The sequence below is a fragment of the Lynx canadensis genome, chromosome C2 (assembly GCF_007474595.2).
Source record: "Lynx canadensis isolate LIC74 chromosome C2, mLynCan4.pri.v2, whole genome shotgun sequence".
Lineage (NCBI taxonomy): Eukaryota > Metazoa > Chordata > Mammalia > Carnivora > Felidae > Lynx > Lynx canadensis.
This window is the reverse complement of record NC_044311.2, coordinates 71413812-71440552: the sequence shown is the minus strand read 5'-3', so window position 1 is coordinate 71440552 and position 26741 is coordinate 71413812. Positions and strand designations below refer to the sequence as shown.

At 38.4% G+C, this 26741-nt stretch overlaps 1 pseudogene; it reads right to left on the bottom strand.

Annotated features, from left to right (window-relative positions):
• Positions 1 to 186: 186 nt before the first annotated feature.
• LOC115522863 lies at positions 187 to 23659 on the bottom strand (annotated as a pseudogene).
• Between the last annotated feature and the right edge of the window lie 3082 nt (positions 23660 to 26741).

Below are 26741 nucleotides of genomic sequence, written 5' to 3'. Positions count from 1 at the left end.
TGTCCCATCTGTGGTGGGAAAGGGAGGAAGGGAGGAAGATCAGGAACTGGTGGGAGGCCCAAGATAAGGTAGCCTGTCATCCCAGTCAGGTCCTCCCTGGAGGCTGGGCTCCCCTGGGGACCCCTCAGGATCCTCTGAGTTGCTCAGTTCAGAAGTGGAAATGATCCTGGGTAGGTGGGAGCTGGGTCAGGGAAAGAGGAAATGCTCACCACCCAAGGTGTGTTCTGTCATGGTCAGACAAAAAGACTTCAGAGTGATCAGGCCCAGGGACCATGAGAATGGCCTGGGGTGAGAAATGGACAGGGAGAGAATGGGTGCTCTGCACAGAGCTGCGGCTCTGGCTAGACATGTTGTTGCTGCCTCTGGAGTTGGCAAACCACAGGTTCTGTGGGCTCTGACTCCCAAGGCTGGGGCTAGTGTGGGCATGTCGGGGAAAGACGCCCCCAATGCCTGAAGGGCTCAGATGGCCCATCCTGCCAGGCGGGAAGGCCTGGGGAGGCATGGGGAACCACCGCTGGGTCCCCCCCGGCCATCCCTATCCACACAGACCCAGGTACAGGAAGTGAGTTGGAGCCGAATGCCCAGCCTTTCTGCTGCTGGTAGTTCTGCATCTCTAATGCGGCTTTGTGTGGGACCATCCTGAGGAACTTCAGCACTTGCTGTTTCTAAGACAGCAGCTATTTCTTCTGCATCTCCGTGAATGCCTCATGAGTCAGGCACTTTTCAGTGAGCTGGAGGTAACTGGTGATGTTCTCCTGGTCTGGTCGGGACACCAAGAGCCGGGTGCACACTTTGCCCATCACTGGTATAAACTGGCTGGGAATGTCTCCATTGCCAATGGGAGCCTTCGCTGGCTCACTGCCATCAGTGGGAGCTGGAGTATAGCTCTTTTTATTCTTGATAAAAGCCCTCAACAAAGTAGGGATAGAGAGAACATACCTCAACATCATAAAGGCCATATACAAAAGACCCACAGCTAATACAATCCTCAATGGGGAAAAACTGAGAGTTTATCCTCTATGGTCGAAAACAAGGCAGGGATGTCCACTCTCACCACTGTTATTTAACATAGTCTTGAAATTCCTAGCCCCAGCAATGAGACAACAAAAAGAAATATAAGGCATGGATATATAAAGCATGGAAATATAAAGCATGGCAGAAGTCAAACTTGACTATTTGCAGATGACATGATACTCTATCTAGAGAACCCAAAAGACTCCACCAAAAACCAACCAGAACTTGCGCACCTGCGTGGCTCAGTTGGATAAGCGTCCAACTTCGGCTCAGGTCATAATCTCATGGTTCGTTGGTTTGAGCCCCGCGTCAGGCTCTGTGTTGACCGCTCAGAGCCTGGATCTTGCTTCGTATTCTGTGTATCCTCCCCCCCCCCTGCCCCTCTCTCTCAAAAATAAATAAACATTAAAAAAAAAACCCATCCAGAACTGATATACGATTTTAGCGAAGTCATTGTACAGAAATCTGTTGCATTTCTATATACCAATAATGAAACAGCAGACAGAGACATCAAGGAATTGATCCCTTTTACAATTGTAATTACAATTACAATTCCAAAACCTATATAAGACATCTAGCAATAAACCTAACCAAAGAGGTAAAAGATCTATATACTCTGAAAACTATAGAAAACTTATGAAAGAGATTGAAGAGGACACAAATAAACGGAAAAACATTCCATGCTTATGGATTGGAAGAACAAACATTGTTAAAGTGTCTATACTACCCAAAGCAATCTACACATTTAATAAAATCCTTATCAAAATATCACCAGCATTTTTCACAGAGCTGGAATAAACAATCCTAAAATTTATATGTAACCACAAAAGACCCCAAATAGCAAAAGCAATCTTGAAAAAGCAAAACAAAGCTGGAGGCATCACAATTCTGGACCTCAAGCTATATTACAAAGCTGAAGTGATCAAGACAGTACAGTACGGGCACAAAAACAAATACATAGGTCAGTGGGACATAATGGAAAATTCAGAAATGGACCCACAACTCTATAGTCAACTGATCTTTGGCAAAGCAGGAAAGATTATCCAATGGAAAAAGGTCAGTCTCTTTAACAAATGGTGTTGGGAACAACTGGACAGCAACGTACAGAAGAATGAAACTGGATCACTTTCTTACACCATACGCAAAAATAGATTCAAAATGGTGAAACACCTAAATGTGAGACAGAAAATCATCAAAATCCTAGAGGAGAACACAGGCAGCAACTGCTTTGGCATCAGCCATAGCAACTTACGAGACATGTCTCTCGAGGCAAGGGCAATGAAAGCAAACATTAACTGTTGGGACTTCATCAAGATAAAAAGCTTCTGCACTTTCACTTTTTTTTTCAGAGAAAAAAAGTCAGAGAAAAGACAAATACCATATGATTTCACTTATACGTGGAATTTAAGAAACAAAATAGATGAAAATAGGGGAAAGGGAAAAAAAGAGACTCATCTATAGAGAACAAACTGAGGGTTGTTAGAGGGAAGGTGGGTGGAAGTGAATGATGGGTATTAAGGAGGGCACTTGTGCTGAGCACTGGGTGTTATATGTAAGTGATGAATAACTAAATTCTACTCCTGAAACTAATATTACACTATATGCTAAATAACTAGAATTTAAATAAAAACTTGAAACATTAAAAAAAAGAATTTTTAAAGAGATTACGTCATTGATTTGTTCATAAAAATGATGGGGTTTGATATATTCAAAGGTTAGTTTATTTGGATGAGAATCTCACTTAAATTTATTTTTTCCATTTCTTTTAAAGATTTTTTTTGATGTTTATTTTTGAGAGAGACAGACAGAATGTGAGTGGGTTGGGGCAGAGAGACAGGGAGGCACAGAATCTGAAGCAGGCTGCAGGCTCCGAGCTGTCAGCACAGAGCCCAACGCGGGGCTCGAACTCATGAGCTGTGAGATCATGACCTGAGTTGAAGTTGGACGCTCAACCGACTGAGCCACCCAGGTGCCCCTATTTTCTCCATTTCTAAAAAATGTTTATTTATTTATTTTGAGAGAGATAGAACTAGCAGGGGAGGTGCAGAGAGAGCGGGAGACAGATAATTCCAACTGTGAGATCGTGACCTGAGCTGAAATCAAGAGTAGGTTGTTTAACTGAGCCACCCAGGACACCCTATTTTTTCTATTTTTTTTTTTAATTTTAAATGTTTACTTATTTATTTTGAGAGAAAGGGGGAACACAAGTGGGGAAGGGCAGAGAGAGAGAGAGAGAGAGAGAGAGGTAGAGAGGGAGAGAATCCCAAGCAGGCTCCATGCTCTCAGTGCAGAGCCCAATGTGGGGCTTGATCTCACAAACTGTGAGATCGTGACCTAAGCCAAAGTCGGATGCTTAACTAAGTGAGTTATCTAGGCGCCCCTATTTTTTCCATTTTTAATCTGCATGCTCTTTGGGTATTTTTCATAGCTTTTATAAACTTTTTCAAATGTACATTACAGAGAATAATCAATGAACCCTCATATACTCAGCATACCATTTTCAGTAATTATCAAGCCACACTTTGCTTGCTTTATCTTTTCTTTTTCCTTTTGCTCTCCCACCCTCCCTTACTTCCTTTTATCCTTTCTCACTTGTCTCAAGCATTTTAAGAAGATCATAGGTCATTTCAGTCCTATGTAATTTTCTATATAATATGGACATTTTCACACCTAATAAAAAGAACATTAATCCCTCAGTATCATCAAAGACACAAATTTCTCTTCTCCTAAATATCGTTTTTCAGTTGGTTTGTTCAAAAACAAGATCCAATAAAGCCCATAATGAAAACTAGTTGTCATGTTTATATAGTCTCAATTAAGTCAGAGAAATCCCCTTCCCACATTTTTCATATCATTGATTTATGAAAGATGAATTTTTTACTTTCATATATTCAAATTTTGTTACAAACAGATCTCCAAAGATTTGTACTTTAAGGAATATTTCCAGCTCTTAGTCTTTGCCAGTTTACAAAAAGCAGGCAGAATTTCAAAACACAATAACTAGTCTTATGGGGTGGGGATGTGGAGAGGGAATTACTCTGTTTCTATTAATTTATTTGGCTTCATGATATTAAGCTGAGAGGGAAATCTCATTTTTCAAGGAGAAACTAAACATTATTGAGTGCAGCATAATTCATTCTGTCACATTTTCCTAGCTTATCACTATTAACCCTTCTTCCTTCTCTGGTTGCTTCATTTTTACATCTATAAGGACCTCTGAAAATTAAAGGTTAAATGCAAATCAAGATAAATTGAGACTGAGATTTTCAGTTCCCTATCTTGCCTTCTTCCTTATGAACTAAATCCTGACTTGATGTGAGGCCAAATGTATTTTCCAGACTTCCTTGAAGGTAGAGGTAGAATTAAAATAGGTCTGGCCAATAAGAAGTAAGCACAGTTGGTTGTGAGGAGGAATCAAGGAAACCTTTTAAAAAATGGAGACAAAACAGTTCACAGAGAAAGAAATAGAGATGGCCCTTAAATATATGAAAAAAATGCTCAAATTAATCCATAATAATATAAATACAGATTAAAGCTATCCTGAGCTATCATTTCTCACTGTCAGATTGACATAAATCCAAAAAATTGAAAATGAACTCTTTCAGAGAGGTTTATGGGGAAACAGGTGATTTCATGAATGCAAAATGATACAACACCTGGGGGAAAATCTGGACAATACTAGCAAAATTACAGATAAATTTGCCATTCGATTGATACATCCCACTTCTCGAAATTTACACTTAAAACATACCAGCACAAATATGAAGTCACACATGCACAAGATGTGTGTGTGTGTGTGTGTGTGTGTGTGTGTGTGCGCGCATGCGTGCATGTGTGTGTTAGCCTCTTCCTGAGTTTCTTAAATCAAGCAAAAATCATAACGTTATCTAATGTGGTACACACTGTGTGTAAAGGAAATACATAAGATGACTCTTTTTAAAAAGTGGAGAGGGCAAAGGGACCTAAATGAAATAAGGTTTCTACATTTCCCATGAAGTGATAAAACATTCATACCAGTAAGCTATGGTAACTTGCATATGTATATTCTAATAAAAGAACAAATACTAAGAAATCCATACAATGTAATATACTAAAAGAATACTTCAAATCAATCAAGATGGAATCCTATGTGTCTAATCCACAGGAAGGTAGGAAAAGACAAACAGGAATGAAATACAGAGGAAACAAACAGAAAACAAATAATAAAATGATGCTTAAGCTCTTACATATCAATAATTACTTTAAATGTGAGTGGTTTAAATATATCATTAAAAGATTGGCAGTATGGATTAAAATTTTTTTTGATCTAGTGTGAGGATGAGCAAAATGGGTGAAAGGGAGATGGAGATATAAGCTTCCAGTTATGGAATAAATAAGTCAAGGGGATAAAAGGCACAGCACAGGAAATATAGTCAGTTGTATTTCAATAGTGTTGTATGGTGACAGAAGGTAGCTACACTTGTGAGCATAGCATAATGCATAGAGATGTCGAATCATTATGTTGTGCATGTGAAACTAATGTAACATTGTGTGTCAACTATACTAAAATAAAATAAAATAAAATTTTATCCAACAGTATGCTGCTTATAAGAAACTTACTTCAAATTCAAAGGCATACGCATAGGCTGAAACTGAAAGAGAAAGTAAAATGACCAAAAAAAGATGTATTTGATTATTTTGGTAAACTTTTGCTAACATTATTTAGTGACATTTTGTTCCAAATTTTTATGGAGAGTGCAAATTCAAAATTGTTTTTATTTTCTGCCAAAGTCTTTGATCCATTTTTAAATTATTTTTTCCAGCTTTGTTGAGAGATAATTGATATATAATATTCTGTAAGGTTAATGTGTACAACATGATGATTTGCTATATGTGTATGTCACAAAATGGCTGCCACAAGATGGTTAGCTAACACATCTATCACCTCACATAGTTACCATTTTATTTTTTGCATGTAGCAAGCATTTTTAAGATCTACTCTCTTAGCAACTTTCAAGTATACAATACAGTATTGTTAACTGTAGTCACCATGCTGTACATTACATCACCAGAACTTATTTATTTTATCAGTGAAAATTTATTTTATCAGTGAAAATTTTATCAGTGAAAATTTTATCAGTGAAAATTTGTACTCTTTGACCGCCTTCACCTACTTCCCTCATCACCTCCCCACTGGTCCCTGGAAAGCACCAATTTATTCTCCATTTCTAGAAGTCTGTTTTTTTGTTTTTGTTTTTTTTTTTTTAGATTCCACATACAAGTGAGATCATACAGTATTTATCTTTCTCTGTCTAACTTACTTTGCATAACACATTCAAAGGTCATCCATGTTGTCACAATAGCAGAAGTTCCTTCTTTTTTATGGCTGAATAATATTCCATTGTGTATATATGCCACAGATTCTTTATCCATCATCCATGGGTGGACACTTAAGTTGTTTCTATGTCTTGGCTTTTGTAAATAATGCTGCAGTGAACATAGTACTGTAAATATCTCTTCAAGACAGTGATTTCATTTCTTTCAGATGTATACAAAGAAGTGGAATTGTTGGATGATATGATAGCTCTATTTTTAACTTTTTGAGGAACCTCCATAGTGTTTTTATAGTGGCTGCACCAATTTATATTCCCATGAGCAGTGTACAAGTGTTCCCATTTTTGTAAATACATGTAGCACTTGTTATCTTTTTTTTTGATAATAGCTATTCTAACAGGTGCAAAGTTATAGCTCTTTGTGATTTTGACTTACACTTCACTGATAATTAGTGATGTTGAGCACCTTTTCATATACTTTTTGGCCACTGTATATCTTTCTTTTGGAAAAATGTCTGTTCAGGTCTTTTGTCCATTTTCAAATCAGATTGGTTTTTTTTTTCTATTGAGATGAGTTCCATATATATTTTGTAATATTAACCCCTTATTAGATAGAAGGGTTTGTAAAGATTTTCTCCCATTACATAGGTTTCCTTCCCATTTTGTTGGTATTTTCTTTTACTGTGCAGAAGTTTTTTAGTTTGATGTATTCCCACTTGTTTATTTTTGCTTTTATTGCTTAGTTTTGGTGTCATATAAAAAAATTGTCAAGATCAATGTGAAAGACTTTGCTACCTATGTTTTCTTCTAGTTTTATGGTTTCAGGGCTTACATTAAAGTTTTAATCCATTTAAAGTTAACTTTTGTGAGTGATGTAAAAAAGAGGTTTAGTTTCATTCTTTTGAATGTGAATATCCAGTTTTCCCAGCACCATGTATCAAAGAGACTATTTTTTCCCTAGTGAGTATTCTTAGCTACCTTGTCAAATATTAGTTGATTATAAATGCATTGGCTTATTTCTGGGTTCTCAGTTGTGTTCTATTGGTCTTTGTGTCTGTTTTTATGCCAGTATCTGGTTTTTGTTTACATTTTCTTGAACTGCCATATTTTTTTTTGTTTTTATTTTTAATTCCAATTAGTTAACATATAGTTTTATGTTAGTTTCAGGTGTACAATATAGTGATTCAACACTTCCACATATTATCCTATGCTCATCATGACAAGTGCACTCCTTAATCCCCAACACCTATTTAACCTATCTTCTCACCCTCTCCCCTCTGGTAACTATCAGTTTATTCTCTATAATTAAGAGTCTGTTTCTTGATTTGTTTTTCTCTTTCCCCCCTTTTTTTTTCCCTCCTTGGCTTGTTTTGTTTCTTAAATTCCACATATGAATGAAATCATATGGTATTCTTCTTTCTCTGACTGACTTATTTTGCTTAGCATTATACTCTCTAGCTCCAGCCACATCATTGAAAATGGCAGGATTTCATTATTTTTTATGGCTGAATAATATTCCATGGTGTATACCACATCTTCTTTATCCATTCATCAATTGATGGACACGTGGGTTGCTTCCATATTTTGGCTATTGTGAATAATGCTGCCATAAATATATAGGTGTATGTATCATTTGAATTACTGTTCTTGTGTTCTTTGGATAAATACCCAGTAGGGAGATTTCTAGATCATGAGGTAGTTCTATTTTTAACTTTTTGAGGAACCTCCATACTGTTTTCCAGAGTGGCTGTACCAGGTTACATTCCCATCAACAGGGCACAAGTGTTCCTTTTTTCTCCATAGCCTCGCCAAAACGGTTGCTTCCTGGGTTGTTGATTTTAGCCATTCTGACAGGTGTGAAGTGATATCGCATTGTAGTTTTGATTTGCATTTCCCTGATGATAAATGATGATGAACATCTTTTCAGGTGTCTTTTGGCAATCTGGATGTCTTCTGTGGAGAAATGTCTGTTCATGTCTCCTGCCCATTTTTAAGTTGGATTATTTGTTTTCTGGGTGTTGAGTTTGATAAGTTCTTTATATGTCAGTAACAGTTTGATTACTATAGCTTTATGATATACCTTGAAATCAGGAAGCATAATGCCTCCAGCTTTGTTCTTCTCTCTGAAAATTTCTGTGGATATTCAAGGCCTTCCTCCATACAAATTTAGGATTTTTTTTTGATTTCTGTAAAAAAATTGCCATTAGAATTTTCATAGGGATTGCATTGAGTCTATAGATGTAATAGATGGTTTAGGCAGTATAGACACTTTAACAATATTTTTCTGGTCCATGAGCATGAGTTATCTTTCCACTGATTTGTATCTTCTTTAATTTTTTTCATCAATGTCTTATAGTTTTCAGTGATCAGATTTTTTCATCTTCTTGGTTAAGTTTATTACTAAGTGTTTTATTATTTTTGATGCTATTGTGGATGGGATTGTTTTCCTTGTTTTTTCGGATTTTTCATTGTTAGTGTATAGTCTGATTAAATGTTTGTCAATTTTATCTTTTCAAAGAACCAACTCTTAACTCTCGTTAATCTTTTCTATTATTTTATTATTCTCTATCTCATTTATCTCTGCTCTAATGTTTAGTATTTCTTTCCTTATGCTAATTTTGGGCTTAGTTTGTTCTTTTTATGGTGTCTTGAGGCACAATGTTAGGTTGTTTGAGATCTTTTTCTTTTCTTTTTTTAAAGTAGTCTTCATGCCCAAGGTGGGGTTTGAAATCAGCTGGTTAAGCATCTGACTTCAGCTGAGGTCATGATCTTGTGGTTCACGAGTTTGAGCCCTGTGTCAGGCTCTGTGCTGACAGCTCAGAGCCTGGAGCCTGCTTTGGGTTATGTGTCTCCCTCCCTCTCTGCCCCTTCCCCACTCATGCTCTGTCTCTCTTTTTCAAAAATAAATAAACATTAAAAAAAAAAAAAGAGTTGGATGCTCTACTGACTGAGCCAGACAGGTGCTCCAAGATTTTCCTTTTCCTTAATGTAGGTATTTATAGCTATAAACTTTTATCTTAGATTTGTTCTTGTTGCATCCCATAAGTTTTGGTATATTGTGTTTCTATTTTTGTCTCAAGATATTTTTTAATCTCTTTTGATTTCTTCTTTGATCTACTGGTTGTTCAGGAATGTGTTGTTTAATATCAACATATTTGTGAATTTTCCAGCTTTCCTCCTGTTATGATTTCTAGTTTCATACCATTGTGGTCAGAAAAGATACTTCATGTAATTTTTATCTTCTTAAATTTGTTGAGACTTGTTTTGTGACCCAATATATGGTCTATCCTAGAAGATGTTCCACTTGCACTTTGGAAAAATGTGTATTCTGCTGCTTTGGAATGAATGTTCTGTATATGTCTGCTAGGTCCATTTGGTCTATAGTGCTGTTCAAATCTGCAGTCTCCTTTTTGATTCTCTGTCTGATCTATCCATTGTTTAGAGTGGGGTGTTAAAGTCCCGACTGTTACTGCATTGCTGTTTATTTCTCATTTTTGTTCAGTTAGTATTTGCTATATATATTTAGGTGCACTGATGGGTACAAGAATATTTACAAATGTTATATCTTCTTTATGAATTGACCACTTTATCATTATATAGTGACCATCTTTGTCTCTTTTGACCATTTTTAAATTTTATTATTATTATTATTGTTATTGTTATTATTTTTGAGAGAGAGAGGAGAGACAGAGTGCCAATGTGTGCATGAGCAGGGCAGGGGGAGAGGGAGAGAGAATCATAAGCAGGTCCCACACCCAGCATGGAGCCTGTTGAGTGGCTCAATCTCATGACCATGAGATTATGATCTAAGTTGATATCAAGAGTCGGATGCTCAACCAACTGAGCCACCCAGGCCCAGGCACCTCCTTTCCATTTTGTAACTTAAAGTCTCTTTTAGTAAAGTCTAGCTCTTCTTTTTTTTGGTCAATATTTGCTTGGAATAAATATCTTTTTCCATCCCTTCACTCTAGCCTACATGTGACCTTAAAACTATAGTGAATCTCTTGTAGGCAACATATCATTAGATCTATTTTTCTTAATTCACTCATCCATTCTATGTTTTTTGATTAGAGAATTTAATCCATTTATGTTAAAGTAATTATTGATAGTTAAGGACTTATTATTTCTATATTGTTAATTGTTTTCTGGCTGTTTTGTGGACCCTTTGTTCATTGCTTCCTCTCTTCTGTCTTCCTTTGTGATTTGATGAGTTTTGGTGGCAATATGCTTTGACTTCTTTGTCACAATGTTTTGTGTATCTAAGATAAGTTTTTTCTTTGTGGTTACCATGAGGCTTACATAAAATATACAATTATAGCATCCTCTTTTAAACTGATAGCAATAATTTGTAGAATGCATATTATGTGCCTGTGTTTTGCTACTTGGGAAGGCAAAGTTGAATAAAAGAAAGCCCCTGCCCATGAAAACCTGATAGTCTCTTGGGTTAGACAAATATTCTCTGGGCTGGTGAGCCCACGGTGAAAGGGCTTCTTGGAAAATTGGCTGGAATTAGCCATGTGGTAAAGAGGGGAGAATTTATTGGCCAGAGAGAATGCACATACAAAGGAAATGAGAAACAGCGTGTTTTGGCATTTCTGGAAGAAAGGGTTACATTTGAAGGTGGATGCGTTCTCACACTGGAGAAATGGAACAGTGACCAAGTATGGGAGGGTTTTGTTTATCTAACCAAGAAGCTTAGAGTTTATCCTGTAGCCAGTAGGAACCTATTGATAAACAGTAGCATAAACTTCAGATTTGCATTTTACCAAGAACAGTATGGAATAGGAGTTGCTTCCCTGGAGGTAGAGAGAAGAGTTAAAAGCTATGGCAATGTTCTAGGTGACCAATGATAAAGACTCTGAAACAGGGTAGTAGCATTAGGGATGGAGGAATCAACACAGATTCAAGAAATATTTAGGAGGTAAAATTGTCACAACTTGGTGACAATAGGATGTTTGGAGGTGAGGAAGAAGAAACAGCACAGACAGAATTCCCAGTGTCTGCCTTGTGTGACTAATTGAATGATAGATTAACTGGCTTAAGCAAGGGGGAGGGAAGCAAACCTGGTGGCAAAAGAGGATGAATTAAGTTTTCATCCGGTTGAATTTGACATACAATTGGAGTTTGGTAGGCAGGTCTAATACTTTGTAGAAGGACTAGGTCTGAAGATATACATATGTGGTCAGGATTCAGTGCCATAGCTTACATGGCTAGCATGGCAGATGCTGTGTCAGATTTGTTCATTCATTGACTCCTGTCTCAGTATACTTTCTTCCTTTAACACTGGCAAGAACCCATTGCAAGTGATAGAAATCCAATACAAAGCATCTTCAGCCCTAGAGTATTGGTCCACAACAAGCGGGAGAGAGAGAATACAACCTCAGAGAGAGGTCAACAATATTTTAGAATCTGGAAGGTAGATGCACAAGGGTTAGTTAATTTAGCAGACCACAGAGAGCTCTGTGTTCTGTCAACATTCACCAGGTGGAGCACACCAGAAACACACCTGGAGTTAAACAAAGTTATGTTTATTTAGTTTTCTGCAGCAAGAGAGAACACACGCCAGAGGAATCTTGGAAGCATCTCAGTAAGGAAGAATTGGGAAGGAATTCTTACAGGATTGGTCTGTGCTGCATGATTCTAAAGGGGGATTAGGAAAGAAGTGTGCCATCGCTGGATGGGATGTAGTTGAGAAATAGGGGAATTTCAGCAATTGGATATCTCAGAAATCTTTGTTCAGGAAACTGAAGGAACAAAACCAGACTGGGCATGTCACTGATAGCAAAGCACCAGTCCCAAGAAGATTGTTAGTCATTTTGGCAGCTGTGGTATAGCTCTGTATAGAAATACTGTCTATGTGACCTTGTCCTGTCCACTGGAAACATTGTTTATGTTCTTTTAGGAATATCACAGTATGATTACCACCAGGGCTGATTTTCATTTTCTCAAATCCAACTGCCTATAAGAGGGTAACTCCAAGAAGCAAGCCAATTTTCACAGCAGTATCCTGGAAAGACTTGAAATGATACAGCAGGCATAGGAATGAGTGAGACTGAACATTTGAGAAAGTCTACATGAAAATTAAAGTCTACTTAAGAAAGGAGTTAGGACTTGTTATGGACTGAATATTTCTGTCTACTACTGTCCCCCCTTCCCCCCCCCCCCCGCCAAATTCATATGTTGAAATCCTAACCAATAATATAATGTTATTAGTAGGTGGCACCTTTGGGAGGTGATTAGGTCATCAGGATGGAACCTTCATGTTTGGGACTAGTGCCCTTATAGAGACCCTAGAGAGTTCCTTTGTCAATTCCACCATTCAAGGACACAGTGAAAGGATAGCTGTCTCTGAACCAGGAAGCAGGCTCTCAACAGACACCAAATCTGCCCATGTCTTTTTAAAAAATTTTTTTAAGTTTATCTATTTGTTTTGAGAGAGACAGAGACAGTGAGAGTGGAGAAGGGGCAGAGGAGAGAGGGAGACTGAGAATCCCAAGCAGGCTCTGCACTGTCAGCTCCGAACCTGATGCGGGGCTTGAACTCACAAAACCATGAGATATGTCCTGAGCCCAAACCAAGAGTCAGGTGCTTAACTGACTGAGCCACCCAGGTGCCCCTCTCATTTCTTGATCTTAGACTTCCCAGCTTCCAGAACTGTGAGAAATAAATATTTGTTGTTTAAGCACTCAGTCTATAGGGGTGCCTGGGTGGCTCAGTCGGTTAAGCATCTGACTTTGGCTCAGGTTGTGATCTCAAAGCTTGTGAGTTTGAGCCCCGCATTGGGCTCTGTGCTGACAGCTCAGAGCCTGGAGCCTGCTTCAGATTCTGTGTGTGTCTCGCTCTCTGCCCCTCCCCCACTCATGCTCTGTCTCTGTCTCTCTCAAAAATAAATAAATATTAAAAAAAATTTAAACACTCAGTCTATGTATTTTTGTAATAGCAGCCAGAACAAATTAAGAAAGGCTCTAGAACTTTTTTTCTCTACATACCTAGGCTCCAATTCACTACCTCAATAGAAGATGGAGAGTTTACTCTGTAGAGAGGTTGAATTAGAGAGACTAGTTTTGGGAATATGAGAAATAGCAAAGGGGAGGGAGATTCTACTGGAAGTGAGGGAAAGTTTACACAATTAATAGTTAGACTCTGGCCTCCCGGCCCAGCTCAGTTGTCAGAAGACTAATTTCTGGGATTAGAAATGGGAAGATTCTTCTCTCGGGATGCCAGTTGTTCCAAAGAAAAAGCTTACAGATACGGCAGCAGGGAAAGTGGGCCCCAAAAGAAATAGCTGGGTCCTAGCCTGATCACCCTATAGTGAAGCCCACATTTAGTTTCTAACTAGCTTTTTTTGTGCCTTACTCTTAAACATGGACAGCACCTGAGGACCATGAGAGACTTGAGAAAAGTATTTAATATGGATGAGAAAATAAAACAAACATTTAAAACATCTAGAGGAGAAGAAGCAATCCGAGGAGAAGATATTGAATCCATGAGATAAGAAAACGGTACTTTAAACATGAATATTCAGTGGTCAAGAAAGAGGGTGTTTTTTTTTTATACTAAAAATACATTAGCTAATCTAAAAATTAAATTAATAGAAGCCTTGGAAGATAGACTTCTCCTTCACAGTAGGAAAAAAAAGGTCTGAATTAGGAGAGAAAGTATAAGGAAAGTACCAGAACCAATTTTCAAATAAAAGAGTTCCCAAAAGACAGAACATAGAAAAGACAAGAGGAAATAATCAAGGAAAAAAATACAAGAAAATTTCTCAGAACAGAAGCACAGGAGTCTCCAGATTGAAAGAGCCCACTGAGGGCCCAGCAAATTGAATGAACAACAACAACAAAAATCCCACACAAAAACAAAAAATCGTGAGATTTTCAAATGTTAGGGTTAAAAAGAAGGTTCTAAAACTCTAGGGATGAGAGGGGAAGTGATCATATACAAAGGAGAGGAAAGCTGGACCACCATAAGGCAATGCCTTCAAAATTGCAAGGGAAAATTAAATCCAATCTAGAATTCTTTTTTTTTTTTTTTTTTTTGTGTTTATTTATTTTTGACAGAGAGAGAGAGAGAGAGAGAGAGAGCATGAGCAGGGGAGGGGCAGAGAGAGGGAGACACAGAATCCGAAGCAGGCTCCAGGCTCCAAGATGTCAGTACAGAGCCTGACTTGGGGCTTGAACTTGCGAGCCAGGAGATCATGACCTGAGCCAAAGTCAGAGGCTTAACAGACTGAGACACCCAGGTGCCCCTAGTAGTGCTCCTTTCTTGGCAGAAATTGTTCTTCACTATTTATCGCTAAAATCTTGTTAGAAATGCAGAATTCAAACCCCAGAATCTGAGATTCATTGTGCCAGAATCTAACTTAGTTACCTTGGCGCATATATATATATATATATATATATATATATTTATTTTTTTTTAGCGCTCCAGGTAACTAGGTTGTTAACTAATGGTCTGAGCAAATCATAATTGTATTCCTACTTATTTAATATTTGTGACTCAGTTAACAGAATCAGTGTTTCTCAAAAATTTGTATTCATATAGATCACCTGGGGGGTCTTTTTTTTTTTTTCAACTTTTTATTTCAAAATAGTTGTAGATTCACAGGAAGCTGCAAAGACAATAGAGAGAGCATCTGGGTACCCTTCACTCAGTTTCCCCTAATGGTTACATTTTGTGTAACTATAGTGCAGTAGCAAAACCAGGAAATCTATATCGGTACAAATATAGAACTATTCCATAACCACAAAATTCTGGCTTATATTATCCCTTTACAATCACATGTACTCCTTTTTCTCCACTTACCATTTAACCTCTGACAAGTAATCTGTGTTCCATCTCTATTTTCTGTCAGGTTGAGAAATGTTATATAAATGGAGTCCACAATATGTGGCCTCTTGAGATTGGCTTTCCTCACTCTGCATAAATGCCCTTGAGACCTATACAAACTGTTGCGTGAAGCGATAGTTTTTTCCTTTTCCTTTTTATCTTGAAATAATTATAGATTCACAGAGGATTGCAAAAACAGTACAGAGAACCCCTGCTTTCCACAATGGTACCATCTTAGATAACTATAGCACAATGTCAAAAGCAGGAAACTGACATTGGTACAATCCACAGATCTTATTCAGATTTTATCAGTTTTATGTGCACTCGTTTGTATGTTAATGTCTATGTAGTTCTATGCAATTTTAACATGTGTAGATTCATAGAACCAACACCATAATCAAGATTCAGAACTACTTGATCACCACTCAGATCCTTGTGTTACCCCTTTAGGGTCCCCATCCCCCTTCCCTCTTCTTCTCCATCTCTAACCACTGGCAACCATTAATCTGTTCTCCATCTTTATAATTTTGTCATTTCAAGAATGTCATATCAATGGATTCATGCACCAATAACCTTTTCAGATTGGCTTTTTTCCCCCACATAGTGTAATGCCCTTGAGATCCATTAACTTGTTGCTTGTATCAATAGATTTTTCTTTTTTTCTTGAGGAATGGTATTCCATAGTTTGTTTGTTTCAGGACATTTTGCTTGTTTCCATTTTGGGGCTATTACAAAGGAATCTACCATGAACAATCATGTACAAAAAGTGTGCATGTGTGTGTGTGTGTGTGTGTGTTTAAAAAGCCCAGCCTCCAGACTAAGTAAATCAGGATCTCAAGGGTAAAGCCTGACATCAGTTTTTTAAAAGTTTCCTTGAGAATTCTCATGTGCATCAAAGATTTCTAAAACTTAATTTAGAACCTAAAATCAAAAGCCTTAAAACGTTAAATTTTAGAAATCTGTAAATTCTGCAGAATCATTTATTAGCGACAGTATCATTATTATGAAACTGCGAGATGCTAGGCATTGTACTTATTTAAACCTCTTAACCCTGTGTGGTATATATTTTACTCTCCCTTTACATATGAGGAGGCTGAGAGGTGGGTGAAATGGGTAATTGTGGTAAAAAGGTAAAAACATCCTTAAAATTTTTTTTTCAATGTTTATTTATTTTTGAGAGACAGAGAGAGAGACAGGGCATGAGTGGGGAGGGGCAGAGAGTGAGAGGGAGACAGAGAATCTGAAACAGGCTCCAGCCTCTGAGCTGTCAGTACCGAGCCCAATTCCGGGCTGGAATTCACGGACTGTGAGATCATGTCCTGAGCCAAAGTCAGACGCTTAACGGACTGTCCTTTTATAAAATAAGTAAGTCCTGGGAATGTAATGTACAGCATAGCAACTATATATGATTATAATGTATAGTATGTATATAATAATATATATAGTATAATGTAATATAGTATGATTATTATATGAATATAATGTAGTATAGATTATATATTATATTGTATATATTATATAATCTATAATATATTATAGATTATATGTAATATAATACCGTATTGTATATTTGAAATTGCTAAGAGAATAGATCTTAAAATTTCTTATCACAAGAAAAAAATTGTGACTCTGTGGCAATGGATGTTAACTAAACTAATTATTACGGTAATCATTTTGCAATATATACAGATGTGAAATCATTATGTTGTACACCTGAGCCTAATATATGTCAATTATTTCTTAAAAGAAAAAAATCATTCCTTAGAGATATCTGTTAAGCATCCTATATTATAAATTAATTGTAGTTCAAGAGAGAAAACTTTCAAGAAAGGGGTATTCTTTTCTCCTTTTAACTCAAGAAAATATTTTAGGATAGAACTTCAAAGAACCTTACAGGAAAAAAAATCCCACAATTTATAAATTATAAAGAAAAAAGGATTTGTTTTCAAAACGGTATCTTACACAATTAGGAGCCAAGTGAACTTAATTACCATGCAAATGATTCAGAAAGGCAAATTAACTGTAGTAGGATACTTTGGTCTATATCCGAATTTTGATTCCCTATATCCATACAACTCAGTGAAATGTGAACAAAGAAAAAGGAAATGATCTGTATCTTGGGATAGCCACATTCATTGACCAAGCTACCTTACTAAAGTGTGTGGACCAGAAGGAAGTGAGGGAGAGAGAGACTCCAAAATCTCTTCAAGTAGAAGTTTTGAGAAGACTGTCCTAGTGCTTCACAATACCACATGCCAGGGATACCAAACGTCAGCATAGAATGTTCACTGAATTATTTGATTATTGGCTAATTGTCAGATGGCCTGAGAGAGAGAGAGAGAGAGAGAGAGAAGAAGAGAGAAAATGATGGCTTCAGCCTTTGCCTGTGAAGTTCACAGTTTGAGCCTGCCAGATCTTCCCTTCCTGACTGCATGTCTTGCAGATTTTGGATTTGCTTAGATGGCCCTCATAATCAAAGAAGCTAATTCCTTGTGAACACACACACACACACACACACACACAAACAGAGAGAGAGAGAGAGAGAGGGAGAGAGAGAAGATTGAAGGGTTGGGGCAGAAGACATAAATTTTGGGAGTCATGATTGTAGAGATGCTTATCTCACAAAATTGGTTGGGATCACCAATAGAGAGTACATAGAGAGAACATGAAGGGAAATGATTGAGTCCTGAATGGCCCAACATTTAGAGCTCCAACAGAGCAGGGAAGCCAAAAAGAACATGGAAAAGGAGTGGTCCCTGAGGTAAGAGAGAATGAGAGAACTGTCATGTCACAGAAGCCCCTAGAAGATGGTGTTTCAAGAAAGGAGAGGCCAAATGAGTCTAATACTGGTGAACTGTTGAGTAAAGTAAGGTGGCCATTGGATTTGATAATGACAATGACTCAGTGTTTGTATAATACATTTTGGAACACTTTTGTGAAAACTAGAATGTCAGTTTTTTCTTACATGAGTCATTGGGAGGTTGTTATGGTCATTATTATCTTTCTTTTTTTTAACGTTTATTTATTTTTGAGACAGAGAGAGACAGAGCATGAACAGGGGAGAGGCAGAGAGAGAGGGAGACACACAATCGGAAGCAGGCTCCAGGCTCTGAGCCATCAGCCCAGAGCCCGATGCGGGGCTCAAACTCACGGACCACGAGATCGTGACCTGAGCTAAAGTCGGACTCTTTTTTTTTTTTTTTTTCCAACGTTTATTTATTTTTGGGACAGAGAGAGACAGAGCATGAACGGGGGAGGGGCAGAGAGAGAGGGAGACACAGAATCGGAAACAGGCTCCAGGCTCTGAGCCATCAGCCCAGAGCCTGACGCGGGGCTCGAACTCACGGACCGCGAGATCGTGACCTGGCTGAAGTCGGACGCTTAACCGACTGCGCCACCCAGGCGCCCCCTAAAGTCGGACTCTTAACCGACTGAGCCACCCAGGCACCCCTATCTTTCTTTTCTTAATGAGGAACCTAGGTTCAGATTTCAGGGAATGGCTCAAGCTTAAAGTAGCTAGTTATGGCAGACCTGGGTGAGAACCAGATTTCTTCATTCCAGATAGGTTCTCTGATTCTAAATCCTGGTTGGCATAGGAATCACCTGTGGAGCTTTCTAAACATGGAGCTACTCTGAGCCTACTACAAATATGTCTCAACAAGGAACTCTGGGGAATGAGCTTTAAAAAGAAAGAAATACAACCCAGTGAGAAGTTCTAATGAGTGGCCAGGATTGAGGGTCACTCAATTAGTTTGTAGTGTGTTCTGAGCAACCTTACAATTAGACTTCCTAGGATTAAAGTCTATGCAGTGTTTGCTTAACCTAGTTCACAAAGATCAGCTGAACTGTCTTTGAGCTTCCTCAGGGTGGAAATGCTAATTAACCCAACATGTTAATGCCTCAGTTCAATCTGCTAAGGTGTTTTTCTTATAATTAGTCTCCTGCTTCTGAGTGGAGAAAGCATTTCCCCAAAGACACTTCTTTCCTTTGCAATTGAACTTCCAAATTAAACTTAGTTGTCTCATCAGGTGAATTTCCATGACCAGGTCCTCAAGAATCATTTTGGGGTAGAGATGCGACTGATGGGAACGTGTGGAGATAATGATCTATTGTAAGTTCATGAAATAAGAATGGTGTCCAAAACAGTATTTTTACCTATTACAAAAGAGAAAAATGTGCTTTATAGGTAATTTAAAACAAGGACTCAAATTTATTAAATTCTGAGGTAATTTTTCTAAAATTTTAGCAACGTATGTTCACTCACTGGGCATTTCCAGCCTTTCCTTCCTTCCCTCTTTCTTTCTTTTCTCTTTCTTTCTTTCTTTCTTTCTTTCTTTCTTTCTTTCTTTCACACAAGCAGGGGAAGGGCAGAGAGAGAGAGGGAGAGAGAGAATTCTAAGCAGGCTCTGTACTGTCAGTGCAGAGTCCAATGCAGGGCTCTAATTCAGGAGCCATGAGATCATGACCTGAGCCAAAATCAAGAGTTGGACATTTAACTGACTGAGCCACCCAGGCACCCCCATTTCCAGCCCTTCTGTAAGAAGAGGTCCTGCTGTACCTCTTCTTTTTCCTGGGAGTGGTCAGTCCACCCTAAAGCAACCTCAGGACTAATCCTTAGACATGGCCCCTCAGGAGGACCGTTTTGCATTTGCCTTTCATTTATTATTCGACAATGTATTTTTCCACCTCTTCCTCTAAGGACTTAATACACATTAGAATCACCTGTGAGTTTTTTTAAAAAAATGATGCCTATGCCCCTACCTCAAGGAGTTTGATTTCCTTAGCTGCTGCTTCTATAACTGTATGTTTGGACTTGTACAGTAGCCTCCCCACCTTTAGTCTGTTAGCAAACTAATATATACTACATATTACTGACAGGTAAATCTTTCTAAAACCTAAATTGATGTGTTTAAAAGATTAAAGGTAAAAAATGATCTTCTGCCTCTCCTCACCATGCACAAAAATTAACTCAAAACAGATCAAAGATTTAACTGGAGGAGCTGAAAGTATAAAATTCTTAGATGAAAACCTAAGTATGAACTTTGTGACCTTGGATTAGACAATGATTTCTTAGACTTGACACCAAAAGCACAAGGAATAAAAGAAAAAATAGATAAGTTGGGCATTATTAAAATTAAAAACTCCTGTACCTCAAAGGACACCCCCATTTCCCACAGACTGGGAAAAAATTTCCAAATATATATCTGATAAGAGATTTGTACCTAGACATATAAAGAGCTATTACAACCTAATACAAAGATAAATAACCCAATTTAAAATTGGCAAAGGAAGAGGCATTTCCCGAAAGATAGGTGATGGCCAATAAGCAGACAAAAAGATGCTCAACATCACTAGTCATCAGGCAAATGCAAATCAAAATCACAATGAAATAACACTTTGCACCCAGTAGGATGGCTATAATAAAAAAGTTAGATAATGACAAGTGTTGGTGATAAGATGGGAAAATTGGAACCCTTGTTCATTGGTGGGAATATACAATAGCGCAATAGCTTTGGAAAATAGTCTAGCAGTTCCTCAAAAAGTTCAACATGGAACCATATGACCCAGCAATTCCACTCCTGGGTATTTATACCCAAGAGAATTGAAGACATGTATCCACACAAAAACTTGTATGCAAATCTTCAGAGCAGCATTATTTATAATAGCCAAAAGGTGGAAACAATCCAAATGTCCATCAACTGATGAATGGATAAATAAAATCTGATATATCCACACAATGGAATGTTATTCATCAATAAAAAGAAATGAAGTACTGATAACATGCTGCAACATGGATGAACTTTGAAAATATACCAAGTGAAAGAAGTCAGTTCCAAATGACCATATTATCACATGACTCCATTGATATGAACTGACCCAAATAGGCACATCTATAGAGACAGACAGTATATTAGTGGTTATCTAGGGTTGGAGGGAGAAGAGGTAGTGGGGAGTGATGGTTAGGGGTAGGGGGTTTCCTTTTAGGTAATGAAATGTTCTCAAATTGACTGTAACAATAGATACCCAACTCTATGAAGATACTAAAAGTCACTGGACTATACACTTAAAGAAATTACCTTCTAAATTGAAGAAGATATAAAGAAATGGAAAAACATTCCGTGCTCATGGATTGGAAGAATAAATATTGTCAAAATGTCAATACTACCCAAAGCTATCTACACATTCAATGCAATCCTAATCAAAATTGGACCAGCATTCTTCTCGAAACTAGAACAAGCAATCCTAAAATTCATATGGAACCACAAAAGGCCCCGAATAGCCAAAGTAATTTTGAAGAAGAAGACCAAAGCAGGAGGCATCACAATCCCAGACTTTAGCCTCTACTACAAAGCTGTCGTCATCAAGACAGCATGGTATTGGCACAAAAACAGACACAGAGACCAATGGAATAGAATAGAAACCCCAGAACTAGACCCACAAAAGTATGGCCAACTCATCTTTGACAAAGCAGGAAAGAACATCCAATGGAAAAAAGACAGTCTCTTTAACAAATGGTGCTGGGAGAACTGGACAGCAACATGCAGAAGATTGAAACTAGACCACTTTCTCACACCATTCACAAAAATAAACTCAAAATGGATAAAGGACCTGAATGTGAGACAGGAAACCATCAAAACCCTAGAAGAGAAAGTAGGAAAAGACCTTTCTGACCTCAGCCACAGCAATTTCTTACTTGACACATCCCCAAAGGCAAGGGAATTAAAAGCAAAAATGAACTACTGGGACCTTATGAAGATAAAAAGCTTCTGCACAGCAAAGGAAACAACCAACAAAACTAAAAGGCAACCAACGGAATGGGAAAAGATATTTGCAAATGACATATCGGACAAAGGGCTAGTATCCAAAATCTACAAAGAGCTCACCAAACTCCACACCTGAAAAACAAATAACCCAGTGAAGAAATGGGCAGAAAACATGAATAGACACTTCTCTAAAGAAGACATCCAGATGGCCAACAGGCACATGAAAAGATGTTCAACGTCGCTCCTCATCAGGGAAATACAAATCAAAACCACACTCAGATATCACCTCACGCCAGTCAGAGTGGCCAAAGTGAACAAATCAGGAGACTATAGATGCTGGAGAGGATGTGGAGAAATGGGAACCCTCTTGCACTGTTGGTGGGAATGCAAATTGGTGCAGCCACTCTGGAAAACAGTGTGGAGGTTCCTCAAAAAATTAAAAATAGACCTACCCTATGACCCAGCAGTAGCACTGCTAGGAATTTACCCAAGGGATACAGGAGTGCTGATGCATAGGGGCACTTGTACCCCAATGTTTATAAGAACACATTCAACAATAGCCAAATTATGGAAAGAGCCTAAATGTCCATCAACTGATGAATGGATAAAGAAGTTGTGGTTTATATATACAATGGAATACTACTTGGCAATGAGAAAGAATGAAATCTGGCCTTTTGTAGCAATGTGGATGGAACTGGAGAGTGTGATGCTGAGTGAAATAAGTCAGTCAGAGAAGGACGGATACCATATATTTTCACTCATATGTGGATCCTGAGAAACTTAACAGAAACCCATGGGGAGGGGAAGGAAAAAAAAAAAGAGGTTAGAGTGGAAGAGAGCCAAAGCATAAGAGACTCTTAAAAACTGAGAACAAACTGAGGGTTGATGGGGGGTGGGAGGGAGGGGAGGGTGCATGATGGGTATTGAGGAGGGCACCTTTTGGGATGAGCACTGGGTTTGTATGGAAACCAATTTGACAATAAACTTCATATATGGAAAAAAAAAAAAGAAATTACCTTCTGAGTTTTTTGAACGCCTTAGCCTGATTTTCACTGTTATCTAGGGTTAGGGCTTCTGCTCTGTTCAGACTTTAGCTTTATCTCCTTTTATCCTCCGTCTGTGCTAGGTGACAGCCAAACTGGACTTCTCCAAATTTCTCCAACAGGTCTTGTGCTCTGCTTTCTTCTCGTAATGTGCCTCCTTTCCCCCTCTGTGTGTCGTGCCATATCCTCAAAAGTCCAAGTGAGGTGCCTTCTCCTCCATCTCTGCCCATCTCAATCCCCATGCTATGTTTGCTCAGTCTGCTATGTGCTTAGTTTTGATAGAAGATGGAGGGAAACCTTGCCTCTCCTCCTCCACCTTCTTATTCCCCAGGGTGTCTCTTTCATTCTCTCTTCTTAATTATTGCAAAACATGTGAAAAATGTAGTCAAAACTACTTTTGGGGGAGGAGTGGAAGAGTTCAAAGTACACTTGTATTTTTCATTTTGCTTAAGTTGTTTGTAAAAATGTTCATATGTTCCTATGCTAGAGTGCATGGAGACGCTGACCATCAAGGTCAGGTTGCTCCAACCAGAACATACCTAGAGTGAGAGAAAGCTGGGAGTGAGTCAAGATTCCAGATGTCCGCTTACAAAAGCTCCCCTTTCTCTGGAGGGAGTGGGATGGCAGGCATATTGAGTAGTTCCTCAGCTGGGGGTCCTCCCACACCATCTGCTGCTGACCTTGTGTGACAGCCCATGTGCCTGGTTGCAGGAGGCCATGGGCAGCTCCCAGACACAAGAGGGGAACAGGAGGACTACCCCTCGATAGCTTTGCCTAGAGTGTCCCTCTCTTCCTTTACTCAGGATGCAGAGGGTATTTTCCAGGTGGCGATAATAAAGTACAAGAGGAACCTAATGATTTGTCTTTAATCACATGTGTTAGTTGTGAAATTAGAAATTTAAGAGGGGAAGCAGGAACACAAAACCCTACTCCAGAATCAGAAAGAAAACTTGAAGAGTGTCGGGTGTGCAATTTTAAGGTCCCAGATTTTTACAGAAACTTGAGAATTCAAGAATTGTTTTGGTTGAATTTACCTTTCCATTCTAAATGTCCCTAAATTAAGATTTTGAAAAATTATAGAAGTTTCTGGTTAAGGTAATTTAAAGTGAAGTTTGCCTTACACTCCAAAGCATTATAGTTTTTTTCTCATTGAAAATTGCTTGAGTAATAGTTGGTGTGGTAAGAAATTCCAGTACTAAGGAAGCAAATATCTGGTTTGTATGTACAGCATTTAGCTGATCATCTCTTTGTGTTTTCTAAACGAAAAAGCACTATACCATGAGTAAAAAGGTGTGGGCTATGGGGTCAGACAAGTCTAGGTTCTAGCCTACTGGGTGTTTTCCCTTGGGTAAATTGCTTAATCTATCTGAGTCTGTTTCTACAACTGCCGACCTCCTGAAAGGATTGTTTATGAGGATTAAACAAGATAATAATGATTAATGATTTAGCATACAGTGTTTGGAACTTGGATAAGTTTCTTTTTTTTTTTTAAATTTTTTTTTTTCAACGTTTATTTATTTTTGGGACAGAGAGAGACAGAGCATGAACGGGGGAGGGGCAGAGAGAGAGGGAGACACAGAATCGGAAACAGGCTCCGGGCTCTGAGCCATCAGCCCAGAGCCTGATGCGGGGCTCGAACCCACGGACCGCGAGATCGTGACCTGGCTGAAGTCGGACGCTTAACCGACTACGCCACCCAGGCGCCCCTAAACTTGGATAAGTTTCAGCAATTGGGAACTAACAAGAGAAGTGCATATACATGTTCTTTTTTACTCAATTATAAGCCCTTTCAGGACAGCAACCAGTTTTTATCCCCGCAATGCCTAACAGAGTTGAGACTCAATAAAGTTTGTTGAATGAATGAGTGACTGAGCAAGTGAGTGAGTGAGTGGAGTGGTCTTTATTGAAGTCCCTGATATAAATAAGTAATGAAACTTTCAGTGGTGCGATTGTGTCTTGCATTTTTTTTCCTGCATGTTTTTCTTTTTTCTGAAGTCACTTGCTTGAAGTCACTCTGCTTTGTTTTTTTTTAAGTAAACTCTACACCCAGTGTGGGGCTTGAACTCAGACCCTGAAATCAAGAGTCACATGCTTCACTGCTTGTTTGTTTTCATAGAAGATTTGATTGAAGTTTGTTTTTTCTGAATGAAGTTTTTATATGCTCTGAATGCTTCACTTGCAAGTGTTTTTCCCCCACTACTTTCCCTTACTGCAGGGTGATGGAGATTTAGAGAACTCAGGGATTTATATCACAGACTTTGCAGTGAAATTAGCACTAGAATGTTTAGGCTTCACAGTCATAGAATTCTTTTTTTTTTTTTTTATTCTGCTAAACTCTCTTTTCTTCTGCTTTTCTATTATGTATAGAGAATCTATTATATAAACATCATCTCTAAAGTTCTTATTTCTTGGGGCACCTGGGTGGCTCAGTCAGTTAAGCTTCTGACTTCAGCTCAGGTCATGACCTCACCGCTGGTGAGTTTCAGCCCCGTGTCAGGCTCTATGCTGACAGCTCAGAGTCTGGAGCCTGCTTCAGATTCTGTGTCTCCATCTCTCTCTGCCTCTCTCCTGCTCACGCTCTGTCTCTTTATCTCAAAAATAAATAAATGTTAAAAGAAAAGGAAAAAAAGTTATTTCTTCACTTCCCACACGCAAAAAATGGTATTCCAAGTAAGAAACATCAAAATTAATAAACCATCCAGGTGAAAGGTGAGGCAGTTGATTGATGGTCTATTTAGCTTGCCACCGCCCCCCCCCCCCCAGCTTTTAAAACACTTCTATTGTAAAATATTGCACATTTGTTCAGAAACATGCAGCAATGTATCTGTGCAGCTTAACAAGTATTTATAGACACCCATGTAACTGGCACTCACGTTAAGAAATTGAACATTGTGGGGCGCCTGGGTGGCTCAGTCGGTTAAGCGCCGACTTCAGCTCAGGTCATGATCTCGGGTCCGTGAGTTTGAGCCCCGCGTCAGGCTCTGTGCTGACCGCTCAGAGCCTGGAGCCTGTTTCGGATTCTGTGTCTCCCTCTCTCTCTGACCCTCCCCCGTTCATGCTCTCTCTCTCTCTGTCTCAAAAATAAATAAACATTAAAAAAAAAAAAGAAATTGAACATTGTGAGCACTTCGTCCCAATCCAGGTATTAATTTCATGTTTTTTAAATTATTTTTTAAAAATTTTTTTGGGGGGGGAGGGGCAGCACAGAGCCCGACATGGGGCTTGAACTTGTGAACCCGGAGATCATGACCTGAGCTGAAGTGGGACGCTTAACCGACTGAGCCACCCAGGCGCTCCTCCATGTATTAATTTCTGATCTCAACCCCTATTCTCTCCCCAAAGGTCATTGTTATCTTTCTTTTATGTTAATCATTTTCTTGCTTCTCTTTATAGTTATACTGCTTATGTATGCAATATCCTTAAACAACACTGTGCAGTTTTTGCCTGTTTTAAAACTGTATATAAATCATACTGTATATACTCTTTTGCATCTTGCTTTTGGCTTTTTGCTCAACATTATGCTGTAAGTCACCATTATTGTTACATGTAGTTGAAATTTATCAATTTTGTTGCTGAGTGATATTCTTGCATGAGTATACAGAATATATACTTTTATCCATTCTACTGAAAATAGGTTGCTTCCTATGTACATTTTCATATATGTATTCTGGTTTACATGCACATACTTTCTCTAGGATATATACCCAGGAACATACTTGCTACATCACTGGGTATGCAGGTCTTCAACTTAACTGGATACTACCAAGTTGTTTTCCAAG